This window comes from Stegodyphus dumicola, chromosome 11 (assembly GCF_044657685.1).
Source record: "Stegodyphus dumicola isolate Sdum_Otavi_A_Nest chromosome 11, ASM4465768v1".
In the NCBI taxonomy this organism is placed as follows: Eukaryota; Metazoa; Arthropoda; class Arachnida; order Araneae; family Eresidae; genus Stegodyphus; species Stegodyphus dumicola.
In genome coordinates this window covers 125,961,333-125,979,538 of record NC_140778.1, presented here as the reverse complement: position 1 = coordinate 125,979,538, position 18,206 = coordinate 125,961,333, and the positions used below count along the sequence as shown (strand labels likewise).

General features: G+C 33.8%; 1 protein-coding gene across 1 annotated transcript in view; it reads left to right on the top strand.

Annotated features, from left to right (window-relative positions):
- Positions 1-16,800: 16,800 nt before the first annotated feature.
- The window catches only part of VAChT (Vesicular acetylcholine transporter), a 98,259-nt gene continuing 96,853 nt past the window's right edge, over positions 16,801-18,206 (top strand). Inside the window, exon 1 of the mRNA XM_035353262.2 lies at positions 16,801-16,954. The gene's annotated coding sequence lies outside the window, so the exon portion shown is untranslated. The remainder of the gene's footprint in view (positions 16,955-18,206) is intronic.

Here is an 18,206-nt window from a genome sequence, read left to right as displayed (position 1 = left end):
TATTTTTCGATTTTTTTTATTTGAATGTCATGATGGTGCTTAATGTTTTGAAGCCAGTGAATCTAATCAAGTGTGTATCAAAATGCAGAGTATTAATTAACTCATTGCAATCAAAATAAAAGTCTTATGCAAAGAAGAACTCTTATTTGGAAGAGGTTTCTTGCCCATTCGCTGTATATTGCATTAGTTAATGTAATATAATATCAGCGACCTGGAAAAGGCTTTAAAATTTCACCACAGATGATTAGAATACAAATTCTACGTAAAAATATTGATCATAACACAGTTATTAAGTGTAAATCTGGTATAAAAATTGTATAAAACCCATGAAGCTCTTAATAATTGCTTACCTTTGTGAGACATTTCAATTACTGAAACAATAACCGTCAGAGAGTTCCAAGACAATTCCGGATTTGAAGAGGTAGTTGTGTTTCCCTGCTCTTGATATTTGTGGAATTAAAACTGGTAATGTTTCTATTCGGATGTCCATGTCACTGGTGCGTTTCGTCAGTGCTGCCTTCACCAATACCATCCGAGATGACATCCCCCAAAAAAGAATGCAGGTTATGTTGCCTACTAACTGGACAGTGTATTAGGGAGAAGGGACGGTCAGATCTGGCCTATAATTTCCTTACACGGTTATAATGCTCCTAAACCGTAACTCCCTTGCTAAACCCGAAAGGACTTATATGATTCACACGGTATGGGTACATGTAACGCAAAGTTAGAGGTGGATAGCTATGCATCCACCAACAAAGAGAAGAACGAGTAAAACGTAGTCCGTCCTCAAGCGTTGGCCAAGGGGGGCCAAACCCTGAAGGACTTTCTTCGTAATTTAACCATGTAGCAACCCCACTGTCAAAGAGGCAGACAAAGACAGTGCCATTTGGTTCCTGCAGAACCTGAACCTATCACCGATATAAACGATGGTTCTAGTCCTGTGAAGACTGATTTTATACGCCAAAGACTGTGCATCTGAAATTCCAAAGATTTGCTGTTTTTATATATTTTGTGTTATTGCTGTTGAATTGAATTTCATGTGGTTTAAGTGTGAAGCACATGCTATTTAATAAATAAAGGTAACACACAAAATGTTAAAAAAACGCCGCTTTGAACGTAATATAAAATCTGAAAGTTTTCAGATATATTTTTTTTTTTTTGAGTTTTTTGATAAATTTCTTTAGAAAAAAGTCATCTTGATCTGTAAAAGAGATAGCTGTGTAGTTAGTAATCTATCGTAGCAAAACACACGACTTCCATCAGTCTAGGAATGAGGGAGCATTAAGGAAGGATTTTTCAAAGGAAGTTATTTAATATATATGTTATACTTTATTACAAGTATGACATATTCTAATCCGATCAACCAATCTAGGTCTGTAAAATATACGAATACTAGTTAGCAGAGATAAAAACTTCTGGAAGCCCACACTTTCGAATATAATTTGGAGATCGTGCGCGAAATTAATATGCTGTTTTCTCTTATTGATTTTTGCAGTCAAACAAAAGATACTACCATTTAATTATTTGCATTTTAAAATTATTTTTTAGCAATATTTTCGTAAATATTACTTTAAAATTATACGTTTTTATAATTTTATAAATATTTTGATAAATATTATTTAAAAATATTTTTTCTTATAATTTTATAAATATTTTTTATTAGTACTAGTTTAATTAGCTTATTTTTTAATGAAATAAAATTTACATATTAATTTGAAATTTGACAGATTCATCTTGCCACGATCACGTGTGCAAAAATACTGCAAATAAATATAGTTACCTGATTGGCATTTAAAATTTGTGCTCATACAAATTAAACAGGTGCTCTAATATATGAAAGAAAGAGTTATAGCGATGAGATTAAAAGCTTTTCTCATTTCAGATCATAGAAAATTAATTATAGAAATGGAATATAAAGTAGAACAGATAAGCTGTTATTTAATCGAATACGGTAAATCCACAACAGTATTTGCCTGAGAGAAGAGATGCTTTCATGAAGTCCTTTTCAAGAGAAACTAGATATCAATGAATAAAAAAATCTGATGTGTACACCATATGACTTCCTTGTACGGAATATTAAATTATACGCATTTTTTCTTGCATTTTATTTAAACTTATTAGATTGAATTAAACCTACTTCGCCGACAGCGCATAAACCACAATAGAATAAATGCATTCTTTAAAATTCACTTTGCTTACCATAGTGACACTCTGGCGCTAGGTTTACTTAACAGTATTATATTTCGTTCATATTATAACTCAGAATGCACAAAATTTATATCATTTAAAGAATTATCTAATCGTTGCCACATGTTCTATTCAAATACTGTAATAAAGCCAGAACTATGTATAAAAGAAATTAAGCAAACAAAACAAAAAAGAAATAGTTTTCCACAGACGATTGAGTATTTTTCATTCAATTAATTCAGTTTTCACTTCACGACAAAGCAAAAATACATAAAAACTCGAAATATCTGTATTAAAAATTACGAAGTAAATCTTAAATGCTTATTTCCTCGAAAAAATTCCATGATTTAAATAATAAATGAAGGCGTTATGTTTGCTGTTGCGAAGCTAAGGTTCTCTAGATTGGCAACAAATCCGCTACTCAGCTGTTTCAAATGTAAACAAGAGCAATGGCCGCCATCAAAATAGGCGGCACTTAAACAATTTTAAAATTGTTGATAATTCTAAAAATATTGCATACAGATTTACTAAAGGCATAAAACCCTTAACCGGAAGATAAAAACAACATAATTCAATCATTTTTAAAGCAAAAAATGTACAATTTACAAACATATAAGAGTAAAGAAACGGAGATCACTCAGCCGGGTAACAGAGTGGATATATTTATAAATATATTTATATACGTTTAGCGCGGCCGATTGAAACCAAAATACGAGGTGCACATCTACATGTTATAGTAGTCTTATATACAAAATTTCAACGTTCTCAGGCTACTCGTTTTTGAGTTATGCGAGATACGTACGTACGCACGCACGTACGTACATATGTTCTTACAGACGCCACGAAAAATTCTCTTCAGAATTCATTTTAAAGCAGTTTTTTAGTTTTTATGGAGGAAAAGAGTCTTTTATTCTGTCATTACGTACAGATATCACGCAAAAACATTGTTAAATTGCATTCGAAAGCGGTCAAAGTGGATATTTTCGTTGAAATATGCTGCCTGAAGCTTTTCGCGATTACAGTACTTCCTTTTTACTTCGTACAAGGAAGTAAAAAAAGAAATGAAAGCTTTCAGGTTTTATATTGCTCCCAAAGGCGTAACATTTTTTTTTCATTTACACGCACATACGCACGCTTCGAGAGAATTTGGAATAACGTCCCTTTGGACTAAAAATATTTAAAAATCGCATATCTTTAGAAATTCCGATGGACGTAGTTTTGCACGCTAAAGATAAAACTGTTTTGTTTTTTCAGTGTTGCCACTGCTCGCTTTGAAACCATTAAGTGTTTTAATCAAAAATTCGTTTAAGTTTTAAAAAATATGAAATAGGTTAAAAAAAATTCGAAATTCAAAATTCGGGCTCCCAGATGTTTGTATTAGGGTGTAGGACTACGTTATTCAAAGTTTGATAGCTATAGGTACCATTTTCTTTCCACAATGCGAAAAACATAAATCCATTCAAGCATATTCTTCATTATTTAATTTATTTAAATATAAAACAGAGCGATAATATTTGGTGGCAACAAATTTGAAAAATGATTAAACGAATTTAATCATTCGACGCAAAATACTGTTTCGAGACTAAGAGCCCTTTTGGGCCAACGCTTCTTTGGGCTAAAAATAAGAAAACGCTCATAAAGCCAATTAAATCTGAACCAGTATAGAGCTGTTCATAATGATTAGTCATTTTGTTCATTAAAGCACTAACGGACCCATAAAGTCCAAACCACACATGACTAGATATTGTCAACTTATGCAAATATTTTGAAGGTTTTACTTGATTTTACGTTATTGAAGTTTTACGTGATTTTTAATAGAGAAGGGAATCTATGTTACTAAAGTATACTAGGCTTAGGATCAGATTCATTATTTGGAAATGTCATGTGTATTCTACTTTCTGCTTTTCTTATGTTGCATTACCTTGTGAATCACTGCAGCAATATTCATTGTCTGACAGTTCTGAAAACTGTTGCCAAATTTAGAGCCGAAGAATTTGAAATAATCCGACTAATTGCCAATAGAGCAGGGTAGTTAATTTTGGAATAAAGTATCCATAATTTATATTTTAAATAGTAAAGTCTTTTTAGAACGTATTTTAAGAAAAATGATGTAAAACAAGTAATTCTTATTAAAAAAGTAGTATTAATATCATATGTTATAGTTTTGGCTACTGAGTTAATTGGCGCTGTACAGCAACATTTTTGCTGAATTTGTTTTCATCCAGTGGCAGCACAGTTCGTCATAGATGTTGACGACAATTAAAGTCGCAAGCGGTGGTCATTTTATCATGGAGAAACCTAATAGGAATTGTATATAGAAATAGAATAGAAATTGTATAGAAGTACTGCTGGCGGTGACTTAGATTGATTTGTGTCCAACAAATGGACCTGCGGAAACTTCATTTACGTTGGCACACTGTGGGGAAGACTGCAGCTGTTTTCTAGGAAGATGTCCTCGCAGCACTGCATATTTATGGCAGTGTGGAATATATTGATCTTCATAAAGACTGCAAAATAATTAAAATATCTGGAACTGGCAAATAGACGAATCAAGAGTTTGAAGTTATCTAAAAATAAAGTTTTTCCTAAAATGATTACTTTGACAACAACGGCAACAAATGACAAACTAACAACAGCATGAATATAATACCACCATCAACAAGAAAAGACAACAGCAACAGACAAACAAACAAAATGCAAGATATTTTTTTCAATTTATATAGTCTATTCCGGGACTAAAGAAGCATTTTAACACACGCTAAATTTCCGGGAATCTGTGGTTCACTCAGGTGAAAAGTTAAGGGTTCTTTTCCAGGTTAATTTAAAAGAAAGGCATTTGAAATAACAAGCCATGAAAATTTGAATATATACTGAGAAGAACTTACTGATAAGATCAGGAACATGGATTCTACGGCATATTACCTACTTATTCGTTACATGCAACATGGGTCTGGAAATTGATGGAGTCAGTCAGGTTGCCAGGACTGTTCTTCTTCCTAATTGCCTTTGGAAACATAACTGGAGTCCTGAGTAGGAACAGGGAGTTTACTCAAAACTATGTTCGTGCTTGCGTAGAAGATACGACAAAGATAAGAAGTGTTAAATTTACCCTTTATTTCTCACAGCGTACAGTCGTTCCCGCACTTCGGGATACATTTATGGTTTAAAACGTAGAAAATAAGAACTAAACTAACTTAACTAAATAAGAAAACTTAGATGCTGTACAGAGACTAGCAACGCGAAGATTGGCCTTTTAATAGTACGTATGTAATGAGCGAAATGCAGGCACTACAAATACGTCTTAGTATAACAGCAGGAACTAAGTTATGGTCGTAAAGGCAGACATGAATTGGCTCAAAAGCACGCGCGTGGCAGGCAGCAAGAAGTCTCTCTCTTCTCTTGGCTAAAAGCCATATCTTAAATACCTATATAGTTTACAACTTAATTAACATAAGCAATTTTGCTCGCTCTTATTCAGGCCGGATATGGGAAATAAGAGAGGATAGCAAACATTTAATATAAAATAAACGTTAGTAAAACTTAAAATCCTTACAAGGTTTAGCCCACGATATGCAAACAAAGGCTACATGAAGCAAAATAAGTCTGTATAAACTGCTAACGGTTTCCTATTCATTTTAAGCCTTGCTATAATAAATATTCGCTTTGCTTGTATATGGATCCCGTAATCAGAAATCCTAGCATACGTAATTAAGGATTTTAATTGACTTCAAAATTTTAATACATAGAGTGTTTCAGCAAATCGGTTACAAACTTTCAGGAAAGATAGAGAAGATGGAAATCATATAGCAATATATGGTAGGAAACGCTTTCTTGGGGCGCTAGTGACGACACACATCACAAGATAGGAAGAACACGAAGATGGTGAGAAAACATGTTTATGATGCTTAGTATAGTAGAAACCAAAAATAAGAACAGAAACAGACAACGATGGTCACCCAAAAAAGTGTTCAACTTCCATGCAACGGAGATGTGCGGCTTGCATTACAGTCTGAGGGACGTAATCTCGAAATCAGTCCCTAATGACAATCATTTTCTATTTTTATTCCCATTCCTTAGTTTCTGCTGTGCTAAGCATAACAAACATGTTTCCTCGCCCTGTTCGTATCCTTCCCTTCTTGTGACTCGTGTCGTCACCACAGCGTCAGGAAAGCGTTTCCGATCATGCATTGATAGACGATTATCCATCGAACACTCTGTATATTAAACATAATCATTTTAATAATCTTTATATCAAAAAGTTTAAAATATTTTGTCTCAACCCCGAATTCAACCGAGAACTTATTAATTACAATTTTTGAATGTTTCTATTTCACTGTTTCGTTAACAACAACCAAGGTGTTTTTAAAAATTTGCTAAAGTACAGCGTGCCCACAAAGTCCATGAACAATTTTATTGTGGGTATCCTGTAAGAGACGAGGCAATGCTGTAAAATTTGGTAGCAATATACGTAATATACACATCATAAGGATTAAGAATTGCTTAGGAACCCATGCCCGGAAATGTCAGGGGTAAGTGGTAGCAGAGGTAGCAGATGGGAAAAGAAATAAGAGTGATTAATTTGAAACATTTATTGGACATGAATAATACAAATGGTGTACGACAGCTTGAATGTTACAACAGATGCTCGAAGTTTGCACCATCAGACGCCAAACATGCCTGACAGCGACGGACTATTAATTGCCAGACTTGCTCAAACACCCCGGGAGTTTTTTAGATTGTAGCGACTGCATAGGCGAGTCTTGCCACGAGATCCATTTCAGACACAACAGGATCGTGATACACGGCACTTTTGATGGCTTACACGTAAAACGAAATCAAGGATCGATGAATCCAGTGAGCGTGGGGGGTCATGGAACTGGTCCACCATGCCCAATCCATCGATGCGGGCGTGATCTGTTGAAATGGCTACGAACATCCAGTCCAAAATTAGCAGGGGCCTCATCATAATGGAACCTCACATTTAGTGGAACATCGTCAAGCAAATCGGGAAGATCCTGCTACAGAAAGATCAAATAATTCTCGGCATTCAAATGATCTGTCGGTGTCAGGCATATTTGGCATCTGATGGTGCAAACTTCAAGCATCTCTTGTAACATTCAAGCTGTCGTACACCATTTGCGTTCATGTCCAATACATCTTTCAAATTAATCACTCGTTTCTTTGGTATGGGTTCCTAAACAAATCTTACGATGTGCCCTACCTCCCCTAGAAGTTTGTCGCAACATTTACGATACACCCTGTATATATGTCAGATTATACACTTATGTTAAAGTTTTATCTTAACAGTTCATTTTGGCTTAATATACACATAATATGAGAATTCGGCGATTCGAAAATCCCTCATGTTACAAGGGAACTGAAACGGGACAGCTCGAAGGTGCAAGATTTTAGGACTATTTTTATTCCATGGACAAGCAATAACAGCCAGACCTTGGTTCGATGCATTGATTAATTACAACTGCCCACAGGTGGAGGGCGTTCAGCAGGCTGAAACGCCATCACATGAACACTTGTCACCAAAAGGTTTGAGCCTTGCTTGTGAAAGTGTGACCAGTACCGCTGTCGAAAATGATTTAAAAAAAATATTAGAAAATGGACATTTGAAGGGGTTTCAGCAAGAAAGGCCCAGACCCACTTCTGGTAGATTTTTGTGTTCATGGGCAATGTTTTGCTAAAAAAATTGTTCTTTGCATTGAGTAAAAAGGGCTCAGCTCCGAGTGGTAATTTTCGAAAATTTCAAGATAAGGAAGTGGTTATACAGTTGAGTTGAACCGCTATAGGGTAAGATTTTGTTTACTTGGTGTTATAGTTCCAGCAGTGTTTATCTTGATTGTTTCAAGTGTAGAACAACTGTATTTTTAATAACATTACCGTATTTTCCTGTTTTCTGATACGTGTGGCAGAAGTTCAAATGATTCTGAACCAGTCAGTTCGGGCTCTTCTGCTGAATACCATTCGAGGACAATACAACGAACGGTGAAGGAAGAAAGAATATTGAATCGGAATCTGTGAGAAAAAAAAAACAAAGGGAAAATGATCCCTAATGAAGCTATGAGTTATATTTCAACTCGAGGAAAAGTTGTTGTTCCTAGAAATACTGGTTCATAGACAATACGACTTGACAAGCAGTGATGCTCAAGAAATTGAAGGTTTATTCTACGATGAATAATGAAGAGTACTTATTAATGAGTGTATGTAATATTGACAAGAATACATACTGAAATGAATTTTTATATATTATACATTTGTCCACTCCTTTTTGTTCATATTATGTTGTTTTATTTTATTTTTCATATCTTATAAACGTTCTCTTTAAGCAATTTAACAACCACTGGAACAATAAGACTCTAGCTCCTAATTTAGTAAAATAATAATGTAGCCTAACTAAAGTACTATGTTATAGTAATTAAACCGTAAAAGCCATTTTTACTAGCCCTTTTAAGGATAACAAATGTTTAGAACATAAGTTAAAAAATGAATTTTCCCAAAATATGAAAATGTGGAGCTGGGCCCGTCTTGCTGTAGGCCCTTCAGTTGTATTTTTAGCAGATGGCACATAGGTTATGTTTTTTATGCCATTAACATTGGCAACAAGACAACAAGAGTTCGGTTTTCAAAAGAGATGTACGTCGGCTATAATTCTTTTTTGATCGTTTGTTTATGTGCAGATATGCCATGCTTCGTAACTGCATTTTTCATGTTCGACATGTAAGAAGATTTTTTTTTAATTAAAAATGTTTTCTTGGAATATACATTTTAAATACAGTTCGTTGAAATTTTTTTTGGTAAGCTTGGCCTAGATTAAAATTTTTGGAAGAAAAAAAGGTAAGTGAAACCGTTATACTTAATTTAGAGTTTTGAATTGAAAACACCAAGAAATTTGTAACTAACTTTCTTATAGTTTTTAAAATGCGTTATTCCATACCCAACCAACAAGCTGTTAATTCTGTTGATGGATTTTGTGGATACACTGTATATTATCTTATCTTTCATTTATCATCTTCTTAATTTTACAAGTGTCGCATGGAGTGAAAAAAAAATTAATTTATTTTCCGCATGGCCTCAAAAATAGCGAATTCTCAGGATCTTTCTATTAGGTAAAGCAAAGGATATTTAAATTAATTCTCAAATTTATTCGAGCTTAATTATTTCAACAAGTCAAACGATCTGGAATCGAAGAACGCACTTCTTAATAGTTTCAATATATTTATTTTTTGTAATATATCAATTGTTCATTTCGAAGGAAACTTTCATCATTACTGTTTACATGAGATGTTTCTAACGTCATACATAATGTACCAAATACAGAAACGCTTCATATTTTCATTATTAATATGTTTCGCGTAGATGATAAAAAATATTAATTTAATTTATCCAATTGACAAATTTTTGAATATTTTGAATATTATTGCAATCACTAGAAATGTTTCTTACATGATATATTTGCTTCTTTGACTTACACTTTAAATATTTTAAAAACTGCTTGTAAGAAAACAAAACGCAAGCATGAAAGTTTAAAAAAATTTACCAAAAACTGTATATATTATTGTTGTACTCGCACACCTAACACTATACCTGTAATATACTCCGATGATACAGCGATCCTTGTTCAGAATGCATTTCTTAGTCCAAGCATACAACACCTCCAAATCGCATTCATGCATTAGAAATCTGGCTATGAAAATAAAAAAATCTGATGTGTACACCACATGACTTTCTTGTACGGAATATTAAATTATAGGCATTTTTCTTGCATTCCATTTAAACTTATTGGATTGAATTAAATTTAGTGAATAAATCACAATAGAATAACATACTCTTTAAAATTCACTTTGTTTACCATAGCGACACTCTGGCGCTAGGATCACTTAACAGCTTTATATTTCGTTCATATTATAACTCAGAATGAACAAAAATTTATACCATTTGAAGAATTATCTAATCGTTGCCACATGTTATATACAAATACTATAATAAATCTAGAAAGATGTGTAAAAGAAATTAAGCAAACAAAACTAAAAAGAAACAGTTTTTCACAGACGATTCAGTATTTCTCATTCAATTAATTCAGTTCTCACTTCGCGAAAAGGCTCAAAATATCTATATTAAAAATTAAGAAGTAAATCTTAAACACTTATTTCCCCGAAAAAATTACAGAAAGGATTAAGCATGATTTAATTCGCAATAATAAATGAAGGCGTTATCTTTGTTGTTGCGAAGCTTAGTCTCTATAGATTGGCAACAAATCTACTATTCTGCAGTTTTAAATATAACAAACATTTCCGCCATGTTATTTAAAAAATAGGCTTAACCGCACCTAAACAGCTTTTAAATTGTTGGTAATTCTACTAATATTGCTTGCAAATTTACTAAAGGTATAAAAACCCTAACCGGAAAATGAGAACAACATAATTCAATCATTTTTAAAGCAAAAAATGCACAATTTACAAACATATAAGAGTAAAGAACCTGAGATCACTGAGCCGGGTAACAGAGTGGATATTTACATGCGTTTGGTGCGGCCGATTGCAACCAAAATACGAGGTGCACATCTACATGTTATAGCAGTCCTATATACAAAATTGCAACATTCTGAAGCTACTCGTTTTTGAGGTATGCGGGATACATACGTACGTACCACGAAAACGTCTCTTCAGAATTCATTTTAAAGCAATTTTATCTTTTTTTTTTTGGAGGAAAAGAGGCTTTTATTCTGTCCTTACGTACAGATGTCACGCAGAAACATCTTTAAATTGCATTCGATTGCGGTCAAAATGGATATTTTCGTTGAAATATGCTGCGTGAAACTTTTCGCGAGTACAATACTTCCTTTTTACTTCGTACAAGGATGTAAAAATCGAGATAAACGTTAAAAGAACTCTGGCAATATTATTAATCAGGAAGAAGATCATAAATCAGCATCCTCATTTCTAGACAGAAACTCTCCCCTGAGCTAAGCAAGTCCCTTATCTTGGGGTGATAGGTAGATATCCATGTGTGAGCATCATAAATTCTCTCACATAGTACCCGAACATAGATTCTATTATCCGATTCTCTCACATGGTACCCATAAATACGTTATGTAATCCGATTCTCTAACATGTTACCCACACATACTTGTACATTCTATTATCCAGAAGTTTCGGCTGCGTAAAGATAGACTCTGGCCCTTAATTTCCTGAAGTAGTGTTCTAATCTATTGATAACAAATTACTCATTTACGGATCCATTCACAAACTGTTATGCTTGCCCGGTCTAGGCATACTCATGCATATATTTCAGGAAAAAGTTGCAAACTGCCCAGAGTAGCGCTCTGAGGCAGATTACTGACGCACCATGGTACAGTCGTAATAATCGTGAAGAGCCTGGAATTGTCAAGCTCAGTATATTTTACTACTATCTTGCTAAATGTTTTCATTGTTATATGAGAAATAGTAACAACACTGAATTGCGAATTTAGAATAGCGATTATAATGATGTGTCAAATATAAGACAACCTATGGCTATTCTCAGTGCTAGAATTATTACAGAAGATTTTTTTTAATGTATTATTATTACTTTGTTTTCATTTCCTACTTTTGTTGTACATTTGTGTATTTTTATATGTAATTTTTATTCTACCTTTCCAATGTTGGTATGACTTTTAGCACTTGCTTCACCATTGCTCATTGTACCAGCTCGACGATTTTCTGACGCTTCTTCCCATTTATCCATTTTTAATTCACATTTTAATATTTTTTGTATAAGTAGAAAAAAATGTTAGTATAAATCTACATATGATACATTTTTATTACATTCAATCTGTAGTTAGTTGAGATACTATAGAAGCTTTGTGTTTTACGATTCGTAGTAGGGTTCGTCCAGGTACCGGGTATCTTAAACACCAATCCACAACAGAATGATTGTGTGTGTGTGATTATGGCAAAGCCTCGAGAGCTATCTGCCTAAGAGGAGGGATGCCTTCGTGGAGGACTTTCTAAGGGAAACTGGCTCGTATACACGTTACACATGGGGAAAACCACGAAAACGCCCATGCAGCCAGCCCGTTCGCGGGATTCGAACCTCGGACCGAACTACCAGTGTTCAGCGACTTTACCGCTCGGCCGCTGGTGGGCGACAGAATGATTGATATCCGAGAAAGTGCACAAAAATTCATCGAGGCAAGGTGTGTATGGTGTGGTGTATTTAATTATGGCAAAGCACACTAGGCCTATCTGCGTAAAGGAAGTGATGCCTTCGTGGAGGACTTTCTAAGGGAAACTGGCTCGTGTACACGTTATACATGGTGAAAACCGCGAAAACACCCATGCAGCCAGCCCGTTTGAGGGATTTGAACCTCGGACCGAACTACCCATGTTCAGCGACTTTACCGCTCGGCCGCTGGTGGGCCCATCGAGGCAAGGAAAAAGGCAAGATTGCGCCTGTCGTTGGCAAGAGTCTTGGGTACCATACAGGTGACTGCACACCTTTGCTCAGCTGTTTTTGTTATTATTATTTACGTGTTCTGCCCTAAGGCAATACACGGAAGGAATGAATGCCTTCGTGGAGGACTTTATAAGGGACACGTTACACATGGGAAAAACCACGAAAACGCCCATGCAGCCAGGTGACTTTTGCTCAGTCCCCCCACCAGTTTTGAAGGAGAGACCCCTGCGAACGGGTCCGAGGTCTCCCACCTCTTTTCCCCCAACATCAACCTCTCGAGATGACTTTTGGCTCGCCGCATATTTAGAAAGCCCTCATACCGCACAAAAAGTTATCACTATTATTACAGTAGTTACAGTTATTATCACTATTAAAACTAGAAAAAAAAAAAAAAACTACAGAATTTCAAGTCTAAATCTAATATTTTAAAAGGTGTTTTTATTTGGCGAACATTAAGAAAGCCTTACCTATATTAACTGGATAATATATTACATTAAGATGATTCAGTGAGAAGAGATCTTAAGGTAAACACATAACAGGATAAATAGTAAGAAGTTAAGAAATGTTGCCAAGAAATTAATACGCTGAAAGCTAGTTGTTTATTTTCAGGCAGGTAAAAAGAGAAGAATCTGTTAAGCAGTACGATATTCGAACTTGAAATCTCTTCATATTAATATTTTCAAAGCAAAATTTGATTAAATATAATTAAACCATAAATAAATTTATTTACTTACGAGATTGATTCATTAAACATTCTTACACAATTTCATGGCTTAAGTAATTGAATTATGTAAGTCAAAATAAATTCTGTGGCATCGTAAAATTTTAATTTGATAATACTTTGTATTTGATCATCTGACATGCCATGAATATGCCGGATTATCGGATATGATTTTCTGTATCTGCAGGTTTGGTGCAGGTAATATGAAAATTAACTATTTGCCTCGCTTGCTAGCTGTGCCTGCTACCACATACACTACACGATCATGCACGTTTAGACTGCTACAGTTCTTTACATATTAAGCAGTGACTGAAATATATTAGTGCATAATTTTACATAAAAAATTCTACCGTCTGATAAATGCATTCACACTAATTGCAAATTGTTTTCAGTATAAAAATTTAGTTGAGTTTAGTTTTCTGAGAATAAGCAAAAATTTGTAAACTTCTAAAAATTTGTAAAGTATTTTAGAAGACAATTTGTTTTAAAAAACAATTTAAAAAACAATTTGTTTTTCAATTAGGGAAATTAAAAAAGCATGCAAAAATTATTGGAATTATTGAAATGAAAGACTAAGAAAAAATCTAAAAACATCTGAATGCTTTCAGATGTTATATTTATTACGCCCAAAGGAGCGTTATTACAACGTGTTTTGTGTTACTAATTAAATATCATGTTCCTTGCACTTAAACCATAAAATTCAATTCAACAGAATTATGCCAAAATAATTTTTAATTTCTGATACACAGTCTCTTGCGCTGGAGATAAAATATTTTTTGTTTGTTTTTTGTACAGATTTGCCGTCGTTCGCTTTGAAATCGTTGAGCTTGTTAATCAAAAATTCGTTAAAGGTTTACCAAATATGAAATTGTTAATAAAATAAATTCCAAATTTGGGCTTCCAGATGCTCATAATCGAGTGGAGGACTCCGTTATTCGGAATTGGATGGCTCTAGGTACGGTTGGGTTTTCAAAGTGCCAGAAATATACATACATTTATGCAGATTCTTCATTATTTAATTTCTTTAAATATAATGCAGGGCTCTAATATTTGGTGGCAACAATTTGAAAAGCGAAACTCCGTTTATAGTGAACCAACACAAAGTACCAAAATGAAATTAATAGCCTTTCTGAACAAATTGCACCTTCGGGTTGAAAAATATTCAATAATGGGCATAAATAACTCAAATATAATGAATAATAAAGTATTCAACAACTGTCAAAAATTTCGATGCGAGCAAGAAAAAGAGCTGATTTTTGAAAGAGAGTCAACGTGGCATTTAAATTTTTGATTCAGAAGTATTTTGTGATGGAAGCATGAGCTTTAAGAAAGCGCTATTATTTAGCAAGTTTTATTTATTACATTAGATTATTTCGAGGCCGGAGAGATGAAAAATAAGCAACGTTTTCTCCGGGAATCGAACCACGGACCTGTGGAATACGCGCGCAGTGGGCAGACCATCACACCACGAAAGCATGCCCAGAAGGCGGAAGAAATACCTTATATATGAAAATCTAAACATTAAAACGAAGTTCTATTAAAAACCTTCTTTTATTCGGACGTTTAAAAAGTTTCAGAAATATTTTAAATTTACACAGGTGCGTTCCCAAAGATTAAAAATTATGGGGCAACATAGAACTCGGTGTTGCCACGTTGTTGACGACAAAAGTTTCCTGATGTAAATTAATTTAAACAAATTACAAAAAGAACTAAAATGAACTGTTAGCCAAAAAGGGCTATTAAGTTCGTTTTGGCATTTTGTGTTGGTTCACTATAAACGGAGTTTCACTTTTCAAGTTATTGCCACCAAACATTAGAGCCCTGCATTATATTAAATGAAATTAAATAATGAAGAATCTGAATAAATGTATGTATGTTTCTTCCACTGTGAGAAAACAACGGTGCATAGAGACATCAAAGTCTGAATAACGTACGTCTCCAGCCCAATAAGGCCATATGAAAGCCCAAATTTGGAATTTGTTTTATTATCTATTTCACATTTTGTAAAGCATTTAGGAGTTTTTGATTAAGAAACTCAAGGATTTCAAAGCGTACAATGGCAACACTGTACGAAAAAAAATACTTTTATCTCCAGCATGCGAGAATGTGTATCAGAAAGTCTAAAAATATGCTCTTTTTGAATTATTTTAGGATACTGCTCTTGAATCGAATTTTGTGGTTTATGTACCACGAAGAGCATGATATTTAATAAATAAAGGTAACACAAAAATCGTTAAAAAGCTCCTTTGGGCTTAATATAAAATCCGAAAGCTTCCAATTTTTAAAAAATATACTTTGGTATTCATTTAAGGTCGATCAAATTATCTTTCTAAGGGAAATTAGAAACTCACAAAACGATATCAGATCTTATTTCTTTCTTATGCTTATTTTTACAAAATTTAGAACGAATTTAGAGAAAGTTTAGAAACAATTTCTCAATTTTTATTTTACTTTGTTAATATGACAGCAAAGCTTTTTTTTAAGATTTAAGAAAGTAAAATTTCTTGAAGTCCTTGGCAACAGTAGCATAACTACGTAATCTTTTGTAATATTTTTACTTAAGAGTTATGGTCTGATGGCTACGAATGCAAAAATATTGAGATCTATTATGCCGATTTAAATACTTAAAATCTAAGATATCTAAAATATATTATAAATATGTCTCGAATATTTACGATAGATAGACGATGAACAATTTGTTCATTATTAGCTACGTAATCTTTCTGCAAGGACTTCGAGAAAACCACTGGGAGTTAATACTTATAATATATCCTTTTAGGTCATTATCCATTGGTTTTGCTCGTTGTAGAACTCTAAACAATGTATTAAAGGAAGGAATAAAATAACTTTTAAACATATCCAATATGATAATCCAAGGTTTCCGCTTTGAGCCGATAAATTTAGAGCATCGTGCACGATGTGATGTTAAAAAGCACATTTTGGTGTACATCCATGTGTTGTTTATTTAAATCACAATGACTGAGATTCCTGTTCTTTCAGTGCGATACATTTGGGGCCAAATGAAAGTTTGCACGCATGTGAATAACCGAGGGTTTCAACAAAAACTATCCAGGAGTTGTAAGGGTTGAATAGTATATCCAATCAGCAGAACATATTTAGGTACAGTGAGCCGAATTTCTGCTGACCACAACTTCGCACTATGGGGCAACATAAGGTGTATACCCCCCAAAATAGCTAAGCATATTCTGCAGAAGATCCCACCTTCGTTCCCAGGCTAGCTACCTAAAGTGCAGTATAGGCCCGGGGCTTAAGTGATTGTAAAAAAACAGCTCAAAGGAAGGAAAGCTCTCGTGATTGGACCGTTTACAGGCCAGGACCACCCTTGCCAAAAGAGAAAATGGATGGGGGCTCAATGTTTAATTCAATTCGGGGGCGAGGACCATCTTCGCCATTGGTCGGCAGGGGCGCCACCGGGGGCGGAGAGAATGTTGCGCCGTACGAGGGCGCAGTCCTTGATCTTGTTCGCGGGTTTGCAGAGAGAAGCAGAGGGGAGTTGAGAGCTCGGCGGCTGTCCGAGAGAGTCCGTCGTCTGCCGTGGAGGTGCTCCACTATCGACGATTTGTCTGCGCTCTGTCACAGGTGAGAAGATTTCTTTTTAAAAGTTTAACTCTTTCGAAATGTTCAGTAACCGTAGCTTTGCACTTGTGTGGGAAAAGAATATTTTCTAATATAAATCTCATTAGATAGAAAAACTTAAAAAAAAGAAAAAAAAAAAAAAAATGTAAGTTATCGAAAGTTGAAAAATAAAACGGTAAAATTAAATAATTAAAATTTTACCGTTAAAATAATTGCTTAGAAGGGTGAAAATAAATGTACATTCAGGTGCATATATGTATTGTGAGTATCGTTAGTTATGCTACAATTTGAGCTGTGTTATAATAAACAGTTTTGAAGTCATAAACTGTAATTTTGCTAAAACTGAGAATAATTCACTGGTTACAAAAGCATTTTAATTTCATCAAAAATGCAATAAAATAACAGTAATAAACTATAGGTGAGTTTTTAAAGATCAAATGTGAATTCAGAAAAACAAGTGTAGGTTTTTTTTTTTTTTTTTTTTTTTTTTTTTTTTAAATTTCGTCAAGAGCTCAAATTTTAAGAAATTTCGCTTATTAAATTTAGTGTCGTTACAATGTTTAATGCAATGTTTTATACAAAGTAAGTCAAATTTATTTAATCAATTATGCTGAATTAAAAACTGAACCATAATCGAGATGATCATGACGAGGTTCAGTTTTAGTTCAAGCAAATCAGTTAAAAATGTTGACGTGTTTTGCATAAATAATATCGATATGTCGTAGATTTAACACAGTTAAGGCGTTTGAGAACACTATCTCCTATTTAGCACAGTTTTATTAAAGAATCATAAGTTAGAATAACTACGAAATCTTTATTTAACAAGTTAGAGAGTTTGCTTAACTCAAATAGAATACAAATCAAAAATAACAGTCTTTACAAACATTTAAATCGAAGTATTAAAGAAAAAGAACTCACAAGAAATTTATTTATAAGTTTAAATAGCTTCAGGCTGACCAATTAGGCAATATTATCAAGACTGTATTTCGTAAAAGAAAGTGACGTGCTGAAAAGAATAAAACACAAGTACAACGTTAACACTAAATCTTCTTTTTAAGACTTCTGCATCTGAAAACAACATAGGCGATTCATTCTCGTCAATATGTATCGTTTGACGCTCGTTTGTTTTTGAGTTGCCATGTTTCATTATGCAAAAGTGACACTAATTTATTCTAACAATTATTTTAATTATATTAAAGTAGTTCTATGTATATAATTTAATACCTACAGTATGGCTCATGAAATTAGCTGCAAA